This window comes from Phasianus colchicus, chromosome 5 (assembly GCF_987193195.1).
Source record: "Phasianus colchicus chromosome 5, bPhaCol1.hap1.1, whole genome shotgun sequence".
NCBI classification, from domain to species: Eukaryota; Metazoa; Chordata; class Aves; order Galliformes; family Phasianidae; genus Phasianus; species Phasianus colchicus.
The window spans coordinates 43,896,463-43,908,520 of NC_143440.1; the positions used below are offsets into that span (position 1 = coordinate 43,896,463).

Sequence of the window (12,058 nt, forward strand, 5' to 3'; positions counted from 1 at the left end):
AACCTGAAACCTTCAATGCAGTGAAGTTTATTAACCTCAGACTTGATCAGTTAAGTCCTGATAAAGAAATTGCATTATAGAAATTCAGTTGGAAACAGTGCAGTGCTAGCTCATACCCTCAAGATAGGAACACAAAAGTGACCCGTCAAGCACCAATTTAAGCTTTACCTTTGTACATCACTGTGCCTAGATATTAGGAATCTAAGAGTCACACTTGGATTATGGACTGCCTGAAGGCAAAAGGAAGGTACAGAAGTCTAAATGATAGAAGTTCAAATTATATTAGGCCTGACTGAAATCTGTAGGATATTAGAGTTTAGCTACTTATGTGAATTTCAATGGAAAAATATCACAGCCTGACATTGTGTCAGTGTTTTTATTAGCTAGCTATGCACTAAGGAACCTGCATGAAAAGTGAAGTTTTCTACAGTTTTTACTATATGGAGAAGAACTTGACAAAAAGAAAGCCTCGGAGTAATACACCTGATAAATTATCCCACTATCTTCAACAGATCCCCATGGCTGATGTATTTCGTGCAAAGACAAAGAAATGTCCATCTATAGTAGAAAAATCAATCTGAGTAAGGCAAAAAGTTCTCTCATTTCCTGCCTCTACTTTCCCTGTTTCTTTAAAGATAACTTTTTTAAAAGACTGGAAAGAGCAATCTGACCTGTTTTTGTTCAAGCACATATTGCAAAATATATATATGTACATATGAAGTACAATACACTTAGGCATTCATCATAATGAAAAAGCATTCAGTCCATGCACTCAAATAGTCCTCAGGGAGACTTCTTCCAAGATTTTTCAAAAAGAACTACTTGCTAAATATTTTATTTTAAATACAGTGAATATATATGTCAAGGAACAGACACAAGCATCATTATTTTCAATAATATATAATTGCATCTTCAACATTACCAGACTTTCCATAATAAATAAAAGAATTCAAAACAAGTAGCTACTCAGAAAAACTCAGAGAAATTCTTAAGTCCAAGTATTTGGGACTAAACGTCACGTTCTCCTTGGATCCATGGAAATCTTTAAAATACCCAGATTTTCTGATTTGATAAGGGTTCTCCATTTATAAATGCTTAGAGATGACAGTGTCTGGAAATAACCACAATCTTCTCAGAAGTTGTGACACAGAAGATATGTCATTTTACAAAACACCAAAGGTACGTTCCATACCACTTCTACTAATCATATTTTATTTTTTGTTAAAACATTAAGGTGTAATCTATAAATACGCATGACAGTCAAGTTTTAAGACTGCATTATACTTACTCCATCTACATGATTTATTTCGGGTAATTTTATTATCTGCTTGCATAGATTCTTGCAAGACCTATATGTTAAAATTATGCTTAAAGACTACTAATAGACATGTATTAAAACATAATAATAATTAAGTCAATGATACAATTCAGAGTCAGAAGGCTCTCTTAAATTGCTTTATAATTTAGAGTAGGAACTTCATTTATCACAGATACATCAATGTAAGACCCATCAAAGGGAACATTATGATGGGAGTATTAATTTATTGTGGCATAACTTTATTCCCTGCTAGATACTTCGCCTAAATAAAACATTGCCATGGTATTTGAGCAGCATAAGAAGAAATAATGCAGGAAAACTTGGCAGTAACCTAGTTCACATGGAAATTCACAGATCTATTCCCAGATTTTGGAGATCCTTGTACAGGATTCATACCTTCAAGCTCAAATACAACTTAAAGCCTACAGCGAAGTTTAACAAGTTACTGCACCACTGGTGCAGTTATTGGTTATTGTTCACAAAGGCTAACTTTTCATCTGACACCAAATACTGAGAATCCAATGCTCTGACACTGGGGTTAATTTGTCTGAAAGAATCACCACAGGTTTTATGGCTGCTTAACCAAGAATGTGCTAAAAGTCTCTCTAGGATGTATATGCATTGTGATTGTAGAGCTCTAGCTGCTGAATTTTGCTTTAGGTGTCTTGTTTTCTCTTATATGACTTTCTCACCCTCTAGACCTCAGGTGGTTGGGATGATTGATGGGTATAGCTGACATAAAAACATAAAACCACCAACTGAAAAAAAAAGACAAGAAATTTTCAGGTCAAATGAGCTTATTAGTGTCCTGTATACCTTAAACAGCTCTACTCATCAGAACTAATCTGCTAGAAATGAAAGGAATTTGGAATATGGCTGAAGTAACCAAGCCTATATCTGTATACCATCAGACAACTCCTTCTGATCTTGCAGCACAAGCTTCTTACTTTCATGCTGCCCATAGGATTTACATTCCAACTACCCCACCAGAAACACCAATTCCATGCAACATTCTCATGCCTTGCTCCAGACCTCCTACAGAAAGCACAACTGGATCAGAGCGCGAAGTTGAATATGGACCCTTCAGTGCTTACAGAACTGGATGAGAATCACAGAATCACAGGGGTTGGAAGAGACCTCAAGAGATCATGGAGTCCAACCCCGATGCTAAAGCAGGTGCTCTATGATAGGTCTCACAGTAGACATCTAGACAGTTCTTAAATATCTCCATAGAAGGAGGAATTCTAAGTAATCAATTATTTTCTTCTAGGATACTACTGGAGAACCTTATTAAAGTAGAACAAATCAGAAGGTTGAATTCAGCAAAGTGATTGGCTTATATTAACGTGATTGACTCCAACGTTGTTTGTTTGGGTTTTTTTTTTTCCTAACAACACAAAGAGAACAACACCACCAACACAGAACACAACCATTTAAGTCTTATTCATCATACCTTATGTTTGCAAGTCTGTCAGCTATCTCAAGGCACTTAAGACAAAAAGTAAAGTACCTGTTTTTGTACTCTCACATGTGACTTGCTCAAGTTTAGGGCATGAATTCCTGAACTAGAGTCAGCCTGGGGAAGACGACCTTATGTAAGTTCACATTTTTAAGACACTCAGTATCCGTAGGCACATATCAAGAAACCTTGCTCTTCTCCCAAAATGAAGAATGTAACAACATATCTGAACTTCTAACATGATTTTTAGAAACAAAAACATGTGAGATATGTCAGGCTGTTTTTATCTCAGAAGCCTGCAGAAAGAGTGGGCTGGTTAGACATGTACAATACAGACTTCAAAACAGGCACCCAGTGTTAATTTAGCATCAACTTAAAGCACATACCTGCAGATCATATACTGACATATCAACAAAACAAATTGTGAAATTTCATACTCACAAAATGAACTATGACACATACAGCTTACTTTTAATATTTGTCTTAAAATAGAAAAGCTGTATTACAACTTAACATGGAGATGATACGTTTAATTCCTACGTTTGAATTTACATTAGACATAATCACTCCCTTTATAATATTAACATTTACAGATTTCTTTCTCTTCCTTCTCAAATAAAAGGGGATATGTTGAAGGGCATTTGTTATGTAATGGTATTAACTGTGTATTCTGCAATTACAATATGCTCCAAAATTATACAATTCCAAAATTATAAGATGGAAACATTATAGCCATATAAACAAGCTTCAAGGCAGGTCTTCCTGCTTGCAAAGTCTGTTTTTCCAGCAAATTCAACTGTTAAAAACTGTTTCATGTAATATTTTAGAGGGGGGTAGAATTGTTCCTTGTATTTTTTGAAAAGTCATGTTGTCTAGTATGCAAATGTGTTATATGTATTATTTCTCTCTGTAAGATTCCTTCTTACATTTCACATTCTGAACCTGACTCAGGCCATCAATGCTATCTATAGTCTAGCAATGCCAGCACTTAAGAAAATTTTAACAACAAAACTCCTTGAAATTTCTACCACACCAAAACAAACTGTAAACAAACTGAAAAATTGATGTTAAGATACACAGTAAGAAGTTAAATATATATATATATATATATAGTCTGCATAATTTATTGCCCAACAAATGTACAGGAAGTAAATATTCATCTACATAACCAGTGTGTCTGAGAGATTTTTCTCCTTCTATTTTTCAAGACAATGTTAGAGAATCTTTTCTATAAGATGTTGAAAAAAATAGGATTTTTTTTCCCTAACAATTATCTCTACATGGTAACAGCTATCTCAATTAAAAGAAAAACAATTCACTGATGGCTAAAAGAGTCACTTCGTAATGCGTTTAAACTATACATACTAAATACAATAATAAAAACAGTCTCTGTTCTTCCAGAGACTTATGCCTGTTTTTAAGTACAGGAAAATATAAGTAGCTCTAATTAAGTACTAGGATTATCCACTTCAAGATATTTGAGACTACACTGTACATTTAAATTTAGTTGCCTGTGTAATTTTTTCCAAGATTAAGTAACAACATTGATGTTGTACATTGATATTCTAGCATTGAGTTTTATTTTGCTGAAAAAAATGCATGCCTATTTTTTAAAACAATCCAGCTGCATAGTAAAAGGTAATTTTTTAATGTATAACTGTCTACCCAGACCAGATTGTGCATGCTAACAGATATAGAACTAAACAGTTCTAAACTAAACTATTTATTAACATTTTCATAAGGATGCTAGCAGTAAACTAATAATATAGCAATGGGCAATAATGCATCTCATTGTTCACAAATGGTTAATTTTAGCCACTGGATGCATTCTAGGAGAAAAAAAATTATAATCACATTCACCTGAATCTGCATTTGTACTTGATTTTTAAACAGCTAGAATGATACAACTCCACTTAAATGAGATCCTCAATATAACAGTCACTAAAGAAAATGTTGCAAAGGCAAGGATAATTTTATTCTACATTGGAAAGGTGTTCTTGTGCCACATTCTCAAAATGACTTTGTCCTCATAGTCATCTAATTTGCGTGCACTAGAATCTCCACAATGAACAAAAACCCTATCATTGCTACAACAAATAAAATACCCATTTTTTCACAATGCTATATTATGTCTTACTATTTCAGAGCTTGCTATAAGTACACTTAACATCAGCTGATGTACACAAACCTAAGATCCAAACATCTGCTTCTGCTTTGTACAAACCTCAGAAGCAGAGATTGGATTGTGCCACAGATACTGAACAATAACTTAAAGATAACAGGAAAATCTTGATCCAATCAAATACTAATAGAAGTGTCATACAACACAGAACTATCACGCCAATGAAGAAAACTGATGAAATCAGCTTATCATCTGGCTCACTTCTAATTAATGTTCTAGTTTCCTTCCTGAAATAAGCATTAAAGAGAAAAAGTTAATGTTTGTCAGTTTCTAAGCACAAAGCATAAGAGGTACAGATAACAGATAGTAGCCTTCTATAAAGTAGTTTAATTCAAGAGGCAATTAGATAATTCATCTTCACTATTACTCACAGTAATAGTCTCATGGCTTAGCTTGCTCTGTCTCTCTCAAAAGATTCTTTTTCTGCCATTTTCAGGGAAAGTATGACTTCAGAGTCAGAAGAAAGAAAAGGCTGAACCATTTTCAGTTGTTACGTTCTTTTACTTTTTTCTCTCCAGCAAAAGCCACAAAACATTAACTTTCAGATTGCACAAGAGGAAGGACCACCTCAGCTAGAATCACATGGAGTATAGCACTGTAAGGACATTCCCATCTCCAGTTTATCCGCTGGAATAATTGTGAATATAATGAGTAATAAATACCACTGTCATGCCACCCCCTACAGTGTCCAACATTTTTGACAACTGATTAAATGAGCAACAACATCGCTCTTTAACCTGCATACATGACACTTCTGCCTAGGAGCTCCTGAAACTTCTAAAAAGCCTCATTACAGCCCCACCATGTTTAACTCCAAACTTTGTAGCAGATGGTCCCCAATATAGGGCTGTGAAGTAGAGCCACAATAGGAAAGAACATTACTTATTCTATTTCTTTTCTGTAAACTTACTTCAGATAAGCAGGTGTTGTACTATCTGAGTGCCAAAGCCATGGGCACCGAACAGTTTTTATGCTAAATAAGAGTAAACAGTGATACAGACAATGAATTTCAAGTGCTTTTATCACCAATTCCTGGATTTCTGTTCCATCAAGCAGTTCTCACCATGAGGCGAAGGAAATGCTACATGGCACATCACACTACTGTAGGACAAATATGGTTTATTATCTAAGAAGTGATAAAAGCATTCACATTTTTCTATGTGGTATCTCATTTTTATAATAATGGACGAACAAAGGTATTCTATTTCCTCAACCAGCAAAAATTTAAGTTTCATTACCTGACAAAACACAGGCACAATGTTGCCATTAAGCAAAGGTGATGAAGCTATTTTTGTTTCATTTTCTTTATTTCTATTTTGTTAGCAATAAAATGCTACCATACACTCCAGGTCTATAGTGATGTGAGATAGTTTTTCACTGTATAAATAAAAATATACCCAAATTAAGCACAAGAGCTTACAATACATAAAATTGAAAAACATTGCTATTCTGGATCAGGTATAAAAACCCATTGTCACTTAATCTAGGCAAAAATCCTTAGCAGTTACATCAACTATTTAGTAAGTTTAACATGTACCCTGTTTTTTGCCTAGAATACAGCCTTATTGTCTATTTAAAATGAAATTTTATTTAATTCTCACTTCAAAATTGGATATGCAGGAGAAACATGCATAAGCACAAAAAAAAATTCAAGACGAATGGGAAACTCAGAAATTACCAAACAGTTTTCTTCAAAGGAGTGATGATATGACCAGAAAAACAAACAAACAAAAAAAACAACACAAAGGCATTAGCAGGAAAAAATTGCTTTGTGAAAAGGACTGATCCCAGATCATGATAAAATGTAGTTCCACTCCTCATGCAGTTACAGAAGCTACATCAAAACATTTTAAAGACTATGCTAGTTCAAATGTTGCTTGGAAATCCAGAGAGTAAGAACATTTAGGACAATATGGAATAAACATAGTATAAGGAGATGGCAAATCATAGACTCATTAGCATTGGAAGTGACCTCATGAGATCATCTAGTCCAACCTCCCTGATAAAATATTCCCTTACAGTAGATTGCTCAGTGAAGTGCAGCAGGTGCATTTTGAATATCTCCAGAGAAGCTACTCCACAATATCTCAGGGCATTCTTTCTTATTTTAAAGCACACCTCATTAAGTTTGCCAGGCTGCTGCCAAAGGTTGTCCTATCTCTTTTTTTTCCTCTGCAAAGAATAAAAATAGAAAAAAAATGGGTGAATCCCATTCCTCCTTAACAAGTCACCATAGAAAGCCCCACTGATGTAAAAACCTAAACCCTTGCACGAGCCAGGAGTTTAGAATCACCAGTAGCATATATATGATGACAGATATTATAAGAACTCCTAAATTAAAAAGATGACATTTGTGAGGACAATGATCTTCAGTATAAACACTGAAAAACAAACATTTTCTATAAGACTCCTGCACCTCATTTTACCTTGGTACAAGCACTTTTGCAGAAAACCTAAATGTTTAAAACACCTTTAATTTGTATATATTCCATTTACTTTTTAATGATTTAGAAATAGAGTGTGTGCATATGTATATATTATATGTAACGTTACAAATACTATGCACATTATAATACTTGAGTTTTTTCAATTTTTTTCTTTGAATTCTTTATTTCAGCTTCACATGTAAGGACCAAGAAAGCTGATATGCACTTAGTGATTCAGCAACAACTGCTGGGAAGTATGAAAATGAAAAGCATTCCTCTACAATCTAATTTAAGTAGGTGTGATAGAATATGCATGTTTTGAGACAATAAAAAAAACATAACTGAGATAACGAGCTGCTTTTTCTATGATAGCTTTCTTATTTACAGTTTTAATAATAAACCATGAAGAAAATATATTTCTTTTTCTACAACACTAAATAAACTTACTTGAAGGGCAGGTAAGTAAACAATACTTTATTGCTTAAGTTAGAAATTTAGAGTTTCAGAATTCTGTAAAAAAGTCTATCTTTTGAAAGACAGGCATGGTCATAACAGACTGAATTGGGAATGAGCTACAGCAGCTCCATTAGTACTTAAAATATGTCCAGAATTGTACCTCAGTTTATGATATATGTGTTTTCCAATAAAAACATATTTCCAGAATGGAATTTTGTTGAGAAACGTAGTTTTTAAGGGAGGATTTTAATATTTTATAGTTAGATTTTGTTCCCATTATCTTAAACTAGTTGTCAGCATAACTTATCGGGAAATTATAATGGCAGTTCTTAACAAAACATTGGGACCATCAGAAGCCATCCGAGAAAATAATCTGTGAAATCATCTTTTGAACACATAGAAGGTTGTTGAGCCAAAATAAATACAGAAGCAAGGAAGAATTAAGTAAATTCTTTCCAATAACCAGAAACAAACAAACAGATTAATAGCAGATCATACACATAAGAACAATCCCATGTAACAAGTAAATGAGATTAAAGTAATCAAAATATGTATCAATGTTAACATCCAAAATACCAAGACTTTAAAAAAAATATCAAGAACTAGAAGTTTAATAAGTCAATGTGTAAATCAACTACTCAAGTTATAATTATTTTCAGAAATTATTAGACAATTAAAATGTGAATTAATTCTTGTATTTGAAGGCAGTATCTAGTTCATATGATGACAAGGACAGTACAAAAGGACTGCTAGCAGTAATTGTACTTAATAGGAAAAATTTAAAGCATCAAAATAAGAAATTTTACAGTAAACATGACAAATAATTTTCTGTTAATTACTAATCAACAGATGCAATGGTTATAAAAAAGAAGCGTACTATACCACTAGTTTTACTTAAGGAATCCTGGGAAACTGATGTAGTTCCAAAAAACTGGAGGAGCACCACTCTTAAAGGGTGGAAGAACATTAATAAGCAATGAATACCAACTTCAGTGATTCATGTTCTGTACAATGAATGAATTTTTCTTCTTGACAAGGGCAGAGATCCTCAAAGGATGACATTGAACAGAAAATTAATTTAATCTACAACCACTACAGTACTAGATAGTATCATGTAAGCTTGCTAAGGACGTGGAATGTATCTGTGGAACTTACTATTTCAGAACATTTATCAATGAGAATTATGGTGATAATTACCTCATTATCAAATTGATTACCTAATGATGTATAAAAACTGGGAGTAGCCAACCTTGTGCAGTCCCTCACAAATGCCTTCTATCAAAAAAACTTCTACTGCAAGAAGAGCATCAGACAGCAGTATACATTTTGAAAAGAACATTTCATTATTCAGAGAACATTTTATTCACTTTCCAATCCCATATCTAGAACTAACACAGCCTCAGCAGATGACTGTAGTGTGCTTTCTACAGGACAGTAACTTATTCCCTATTTTTAATACCAGCAGAGTTAATTGACAGCGTGTCTGAGACAGTTCTCAGCCCTCTGAAGTTCATAACATCAGAAAGGATAAAGCTAGGATGAAGGCAGTACAAAGCATGGAATGGGAAAATTACTTTTTTCAAATAACTGTAGAATATAGACACAGATCTTTAAATTTTAATCTTCCCTCATGCTGCTGATGATTAAACATACTAAATGAAAACAGAAGCAGGCTCTAAGCATTATTAGCGTTTTCAGTGAATGATATATTTCTATTGTGGGAACCTGGAATTATCTGTTACAATAAAAACTGTATCAGAATGGAATCATTACCAATACTCAAGTTCATGCTTAACTGATGTTTCCATCAGAAATTCCAGTTTTCCGTGGTCTCTGCAACACTTCAAATTGCAACAAGCTCTGATGCAACAACTCCAGAATGCTCTCAGAATCACTTTTTAAAATTGTGTGTTATTAACAATAAAAGACTGAAATCAGAGAGGTCATTTTTTGATTGCCAACATTTTAGAACATAATAGTTTAATATTGTCTCAAGGGTTGTTCTGCTAGAATAGAATAGTTAAATAAGTGAAGAAAAATATAAAAGATAAAGAAAACAAAGAAAAGGGAGTGGGAACAAGAATGTTTATGAACATAAAGAATAAAAATAATCTTCCAAAGTAACTCAGACATGTTTAAGATATGCACACTGAACTTGTGTCCAATTCACAATATTGTTATATTGCCTTTTTGTTGCTTAATTGGATTACTATTTCAAAATGTTACCTTCCTTTCTCTTAAAAAAGAAGTGTTCTTTTACAGCCGAACACAATACAAGTATAGCAGAAGATAAATACAGTTTCTTCTAAGCTATGATGTTACACATATTGAAAGTAACATCCAGATTGTGCTTATGAATATCTACAATCCATAAAGTCAAAGCTGATAATGTCTATGATTTATCATAATATTGAAAGCAACAGGCATTCACAGCAAGCATGCAAAAGTCAGTTCTTATATCTGTAAGAAAAGCTACTTTGCTGAAACCTCAGTTTCTTTATGGCTAGCTGCATTTTCTAGATAAACATGGTTTTTTGGTGTGTGCGCGCACGTGTTTGTTTTTAAGTAGAAATACAAAATACTTCTATGCTTCCTGCCTAATCTCATTCTTCAGTGTATGAAAGCTATCATTATGACAATGCTGATGAGTTGCTCTTTCTAAAGCAGAAGACCCTTTTGTTACTAGAGGTGTATTTAACAAAGGAAACCAAACCCCTGGAGCCCAGGACTGCTCTGAAAGTAATGCCTCTTATTTTATTACGACATCAGAGACGGATGTTGGTAGTATTTAATATGGCAGAAAAGACTGAACCTTCCTACCAATATCCCACTATGTTTTGTCGCCATGAATCAGATGGCAGCATAGGGACAATTGTACCTGACATCGAAGTGCATATGAAGCAGAAGTGTGTCACTTTTTTTTCCACATGGAGGATTTAAAATTGCACCTGTTGATATTCATTGACACTTGCTGAAAGTTTATGGAGACCAACAGTGAATATGAGAACAGCCAGATGGCAACTGGTGAACTTCTGCAACAGTTTTGACATGACAGCCGTGAAACAATCACATCCACTGGTGCAGATTTTCATAAGCGCGGTATGCAGGCTCTTGTTCATCACAGGTCAAAATGCTTATCTAATGATGGTTGAAAAATAGCATTATGCAGCTAAGAATTTGCTCTATCAAATACTGTTCTTGTACTCTTTGTAGCCACTGTAGTTTGCACAGAAATAAACAGGAGACATTACCTTTGGAGCTACCCATGTGTAACAATAAATTTGGTAGTCAGTGAAGTTTGCTTTTTCTTTTTCTCCTCACCATCAATAAAATCTCAGTTCCTGGAGACATTCAGAATCAGGCTGGACTCCCTGAGCACTGAGCACCCTGACCTAGCTGTAGGTGTCCTGACTTCAAGAACACAAGTTTGGTAAAAGCACCAGAATATTACTTCCTACTACTTTTATTTCACATAGAGGAAGAAAGAAAACACCAGTTAGAATAAAAGTAGTCCACAGAGAATAAGCAAATCTTAATGTACTTAATTCTTTCTCTTTCAGGTAAAAAGGTGAATTTTCTTCATGCATTTGGAAAAGTCACTCATGCCTTCACCAGTCCATAAGAAAATGTAAAAATCACTGCTATTTATCATGCCAGTCATGCTTCAGTGTTAGACAGATCATGTCCTTAATGATAAATTAAATACCCATATGAGCTGTAAAATCAAAACCCTGAGAATTTGTGGTCATTAAAGCTGCTTTGGGGATAGAATGCAATTTAGCCTCTAGTCTGTGTAACTGAAGTTCTCCTGCAGTTTCAACTGAAATCATTTGTTAATAAGCCAAGCACAAACATACTTAAATACAAGCTGATAAGTAGATTAGTGATCTCCTATATGTCTATGTTCTGATATGGAAAGATACACAATTCCTCCTTTTGAACAACTACTGTATTACCACACTAATATTTAGTATTTTGACAGTGACTGGCTGATGCTGAGCAGAATATCCTTCTAACTTTGATGTACCATAAAGCAAATCTCCAGTCTAAGGAGGCAGTATACTTTTTGAATATCAGGATACACCCTGTATGTACTTATATGGAACAACAGTACTATTTCACCTGCTGTGAAATAAAGATGAATGCAAAGACAGCTAAGCTCAGTGTTTATGTACAAAGCATTCTGATCTCTCATAGAAAATGATAAAACAGATACT

General features: G+C 34.0%; 1 long non-coding RNA gene across 3 annotated transcripts in view; it reads right to left on the reverse strand.

The window, feature by feature from the left end:
* Nucleotides 1-12,058, reverse strand: part of LOC149917888 (uncharacterized) — a 47,509-nt gene that overhangs the window by 13,889 nt on the left and 21,562 nt on the right. The window contains exon 2 of one of the 3 annotated variants that reach the window (XR_016467320.1): nt 5,986-6,060. The exons of the other annotated variants lie outside the window; for them this stretch is intronic. This is a non-coding gene — a long non-coding RNA (uncharacterized LOC149917888). The remainder of the gene's footprint in view (nt 1-5,985; nt 6,061-12,058) is intronic. 3 annotated transcript variants of the gene reach the window in all.